This window comes from Gadus chalcogrammus, chromosome 12 (assembly GCF_026213295.1).
Source record: "Gadus chalcogrammus isolate NIFS_2021 chromosome 12, NIFS_Gcha_1.0, whole genome shotgun sequence".
In the NCBI taxonomy this organism is placed as follows: Eukaryota; Metazoa; Chordata; class Actinopteri; order Gadiformes; family Gadidae; genus Gadus; species Gadus chalcogrammus.
In genome coordinates, this window is record NC_079423.1 from 22,475,544 (window position 1) to 22,481,791 (window position 6,248).

The window sequence follows — 6,248 nt, forward strand, 5'->3', positions numbered from 1 at the left end:
CGGTAGCAACTTACTAAGTTACTGTAATAATATTACCCCAATAGAAAACAGCACTTATTCCTCCATGAGTTACATGTAATGCACTACTTTTCTTGAGTAATTTCACCGACGCTTGTGATATACCAGTTAAACTTAAGTGTTGCTACCAACTGATAAAATCATGTGCATGAATGAATCATGAATTCATGTTTCAATTCAACAGATCCAGTGTGATAAATGTGACCGGTGGTTCCATGCCCTCTGTTTGACCATGGACCCCAAGACACTTGAAGAGCTCAAGCGAAAGCAATGGCTGTGTGTGCTGTGCAAATAAATATGTTACCCGTTACCTGTCCTACAAGTACCTCATGGCACATAGGGCCTTTTATATTACCTTTACATTTCTCTCGGTCCGCTGCTGCAAATTGCACCACATCCCATGAGCCCCAGCCAGCATCTCTCCTCTCCTTTTCTTCGCTGCTGTGATGGCCTTAGTGCTGTGTGCCAATGAGTTATCAGCCACGTTATGTGCCAGAATAATTGACACCCGGTTTGAAAGTGTTGTACTGACGATGATTAAACTTGACCAAACAATAGTTGCACATTTATGCACTTGTCTAATTTGTTTCTTGACCGGCTTTCCATAGGGGAACCTCCCTATGTTCCCCGGGTCCTATTTTTAGAAAAAAGGTCCTATGTTCCCCTGTAGCAATACATCCTGGGGAGGACCCTTTTTCTGGAAAAGGGTCCGTTCCCCGCAATCCATCAATGAGCAGGAGGGAAAGTGAAACCGCGAGCTGCCGATCATGTGAGAGAAGATGATGCAGTCGCATTAAACAAAGACGTTGAAAGATGGTGCGATTTGCGAGAGACACAGAGGAAATGTACTTAGGAAGCTTTTGTCGGGATAAAAAGACAAGGCCTAAAATAATTTGTTCGGTTCTGGTTTCCAACCGACCCTGTCAATTTATGTGCGACCCAAATTATTTTATGAGCTTTAAAAATAAATAAATAATAATAATAATAAAAGAAAAATTGATATAATTACGTTTTTGTACAGCACCTCTTCATTCTGTACATCATTCGCTGCCGCTGAAAAAAAAAAAAAAAAAAAATTCCCTACCTACCCATGACCTCAACTGACAACCAACAGGAACCAAACTTTTTTTTTTTTTTAGGCCCAAGTTGTCAGCAAAATAAAGATGTTGGCCTTTTTGCACTTGTAAATAGTTAATTGCGTTTGTGAATAAGAAGACGGCGAGTTAGAAAGCAGAGAATATGGAGCCACAGTTGCCTACTTCAGCAGCAGAAACAGGGTGCCTATACGCCAATCTTTGTACAGAGATTTCTATGGGCAAAAACAGTTTTATTTGTATTGATCCCCTTCGAGGAATTTGTGTGTAAAGGGGTGGTTCTAGGCTATATTCTCGCCTTTTTCCTTTGTAAAGCACATTGTAGGCTATTGCTTTTGGGCGGATACTACACCCATTCCTTGATTCGTTCTGCCGCAGCACTCCAAACAATGCGATTTTACTGTATGGATTTTGAGAAAATGTCCTTTGAAAAACTCACGTAGGACGCTTTTCCACTGCATGGTACCAGCTCGACACGACTCGACTCGACTCGACTCAGCTCGCCTTTTTTGCGTTTCCACCGCGATCTAGTACCTCAAGTGGCTGCTTTTTCTAGTACCGCCTCGCTCTAGGTTCCAAGCGGCTGAGCCGATACTAAATGGTGACGTCGGCAGACGGCCGGCCACTGATTGGCCAGAGAGTGTGACGAAGTCACGAGAGCGACATGGCAACCATGCTGGTAACAGCCATAGCAGCGCCGCAGCCAACATATTCCACTTCTTCAACATGCCAGCTAATAATACAAACACGAATACCATCGCATCGATGTACTCCATTGTTGTTATGTGGGTTCGGTCCATGTGTGGTTTACGTAGGTGTTGTTTGCGTCGCGTATAAAAAATACGTCACGGCCCTTTCGCGCAGCCGACCCCGCCCACATCCCGGAGGTACTATTTGCGGTGGAAAAGGACCCGCGCTGCTACCGTGTCGAGTCGTGTCGAGTTGTGTCGTGTCGAGTCGAGCTACATGTGCGGTGGAAAAGCGGCAATATGCATATTTTGGCCTTTGCAAATTGCATTATGTCAGCACTTTGAAGTGAGCTATAGACCGAATTACAGATAAGTTCCGGCACTGAATGATATGACCATACTAACTGTTGTACTGACTATTGTACACACGGACCTGTGTGGTTTTACTGTAAAGATTTTGAATCAACGATAACTTGCTAAATGTTCAAACGGTTTGTTTTGTTATAAACGTCAGAGATGTAGTTGCGGCACTGCATAGCCTACTGGATACTCAATCAAGTCAAGTCAAGTCAATTACATTTGTAATATATCAGATCTGAGGATCTGTTAATTGTTTATAATGTTTAATAAATAAATACCATGCTTTGTTGTTGAATGTGTTCGGTGAATATCATCGGATCATTGATTGATTTAAATCATGAATGAAGGCATTCTGTGCTGCTTAGTTTTTTCTTATAAAATAAATAAATTAATCTTATAAATCATGCATTTCTTTGGAACTAATAAAGAAATTACTCTGAAATCTTGGTTGGACTCTGCTCTTGTCTGTTTTGTCCGATCGAGGCACTATAATAATATAATTGTAGAGCATATATACTGTGATTGTAGCCTAATTGAAGAGGGCGTCTAACCAATTCCGACGGGTGCGAAGTGTATAAATTAGGATGGCAAGGCTGTACATGATCTGGGAAACTTGTTTGTTACATGAATTTATGTTGGATTAGTGGAAATGGACAAATGCATGTATATCGAGCTGCTGAACTACAAAAGAGATGGCTCATATCCCTCCGCACGTTTCCTACTAGATGGTAAGCCATTGTAACGATATGCCTATACCTCAAAAATAATTCCCTGATCTCCTGCTCTAATCAATAGCTTATCAGAAAAAATGACGTGTTTCTTGTAGGCTACTGACAACAACCTTGTTTCAATAGGTGATACAATGTATTACATATCTTCGAAAAATGAAATGGAGGTGCGCAAGAAAGTTGTGGTTGGCGCGGAGGAGGCCAATCAGATTTTTTGGGATTTTCATGACAGTGCTCATTAGGGATGTGTCGGTCGCGACTGATTCGTTACAAAGAACGAATCCCGAACGTGAACGACAAGAACTGGTTCCCCAAAACAAGAAGAACTGGTTCTTTGATTCTTTTTTTTTAACATCAACCAAACATATGGTCACGTAAATAAAATATACAAACGAACAGAGCTCCGTCTCCCCGCGACTTATATTGATTGAGTCTACAACTTCCTCAAAGATTCAGCCAATGAGAGGTAGCAATGGTGTTGGAATGGCACCTGGGTAAACCAATGACAAGGCGGTACCGTCGAATATGCGCGCTTACTCTCTCTGACGTATCTTGGGTCATACCATTCGACTCATATATCCCCCTACATTTTTTCGAAAATAGACTTGACCTCCATCTGTTTATTGGATAAACACATTTCCCAATCCCAGGAGTCTTTGCTCCATTCTACGTCAATTTAAGAACAAACAAAGAAATTAAACTGCAGTTCGTATTTTTTATTTATGACCATGCAAGTTCTGTAATGCCTGAACAATGAAGAATTAAATGTAAAGTAAAATAAAATTATAAATGTAAAACCATGAATGAAATATAGAGAGTAAGCAAGTGGTATAAATATTGGTGGGACGTTCGACATACTATATAGCAGGCATCTCCAAACGGCGGACTGCGGCCTTGACGGTCCTATCTGGACCAACGACCAATTAAAAAAAATTTTTTTTAGAATTTTTATTTTTTTATTTTTAATTTTTTTTAAGATGTAATCTGACGTAACGAACGAATCAAAACGAACGAATCAAATAAACGAATCGTTATAGTGAACTGAACTGAAATAACTAGTTCCCGGAAAAGAATCATTTTGCCCATCCCTAGTGCTCATGGAGGCCACTGTGGAACCCAAAAAAACAAATATTCAGTCACCGCCAGGTTTTACTGGCCTGGAATGGGGGTTGACTTGGATAAATGGGTAAATGGAATTGACCTTTCGCAAAAGCCCCGCCCCCCTTAGTTACCGTTGCTAGCCCGACAAGCTTCTTGACGCCGACGGAGTGTCAACACAGTGTCATGTCGGGGAAAAATATAGCGGTGCGTGTCAGTGACTCTTTTTGGAGCAATACTTGTGCGATATCCTCCAGATCGAGGCAAAAGGGGTTACAGTATGCGGTGGAGGGATACATTAAAAACATTAAAATAAACAAAGAAGGGGACACTACGACTGTCGAGGCGAAAGCGTACCGGTCAATGGCAAAATCTGAGAAACCCCATGATCTCTACCTCACATGCAACGAGCACAGCCTTTTGGACCAGTTATGCTCTTGCACTGCCGGGTAAGTTCAGGACACTTGTATACTTCAGGAGGATGTTGACTGAAATATTTAAATTAGTTAGATAGCTAGTCAACATCCTTTCAACTATCCTTTCTAGCAAGAAGCAACGTCATCAGAGTCTAGCTTGTTACAATATGTTGTTACAACATGGATGTAAGGTTACATGTCAAGGCACTCTAATATTGCAGTAACTAGCTAGTAACATTATTGTCATAAGGCTGGTTGACATAAGCAATTCATAGTCACTGCAAATAGCATTTCCAAAACAAACACCTAATGCTACTTCTGGCTTAAATCAGTTCACCAGGTTTTTGCGCTCACATTGTGGGCCTTATGTACACCCTGGACCTGTGCCGTGCCAGACATAATGACATCTCCTCCACAAGCCAGCCTCAGCAGTGGCACAAAGCCAGGGGTAAAAAAATAACTGGACAACCTGTGAGCAGTGTGGTGGTAGCCAAGGCCAAAGTCAACCGCAAGCGGAAACCCATCACGTCCAGCTATATCCACAATAAGTAAGTATTTTACTTTCCATGTACTCTACAGCAACACCATCAGTCACACTGTTCTGAACATATTCCTGTGTACTGTGTAACATGATAGACAATAATACTCACCTCTGAATGTATTTGTTAAAGGAAAGAGTTAGGGACAGCAGTGTATGGTCTACTGACGGAGATGTCAGATGCACCTATAAGCTACATTGCTGATGAAACTGCACCTGAGGTAGAAGTTGGAGGCAGGAAGTATGCAGTGGGGTGCGGTCTAAGCCACCAGGTGAGATTTTATTAAAGTTTCATTAAAATTTGACATTTACAAATTCTAAATTGTGCTTACAATGTAAAAAAAGGAAAATTGGGCTGACATATTATATACACCTACACATAAAAACATGAAACAAGGATTTCTATAGCACCTTCCACAGCTCAGACTGACAAAATGCCCCACAGTGGTGAGTAAAAATAACAGGTTAAAGCAGTAATAATGTCATGTAGTAATACTTTGTATTTGTTGCCATGTGATGCTACGACTGTCCCAGACTGTCCCTTACTTAAGTATGTGTGGCTGGAAGTTTGAAAGCATGCTCACCACATACCAGATGTGATTTATAATCCCTAACCTTGTATTAGGAATTTTGTCTGACACCATCTTGAACTTTTTTATTTTACCGATGGCCCTCTCTACGTGCACCCTGTGCTTTGCAATGCGCTTTGTCACCAGCACATCTCCAGCGGGCATTTGCCTCTTAAATCTCGAAAACGGTGGCAGGTTTAACTGCAGTCCGACTGCTCGCATCTCTTCCTCGATCAAGAAGCCCTTATCAGCCATTATGCCATCCCCTCTTTGCAAATAGCCACTCTCTATAAGTTGCTCTAGTAACGGGATGATACCACATTGCCTGACTATCTCCTTATCGGACATGGATCCTGTGAAGAGGGCAGATGAAAAAATCACAGCACCACGGGGGTCACAGGCAACTAGCGATTTTAGGGTGTTTGTGCTTTTGTAGTTTGAAAAGCTCTGGCTTTGCAACACCAGTGACGTTGGCCTTTCGATTTTCAGCTCTGTACAATCTAATATTGCAAATGTGGATGGGTAGTCTGCTTTGTAGGTTTCTGGCATGTTTTGTGCAATGACATCTCTGTGAGGCCAAATTGGTAATTCACCTAATACGTCAAACATATAATGAATCCAGGAATTGAAAATAGTACTTGCTGTTTGCGTGGTTATATTAAATCTAAAGGCAAGGTTCTTTAGGTCTTCGATGTTGCGGAGTTTCATTAAAACAAACAGCAACTGGCTACGGAGGGG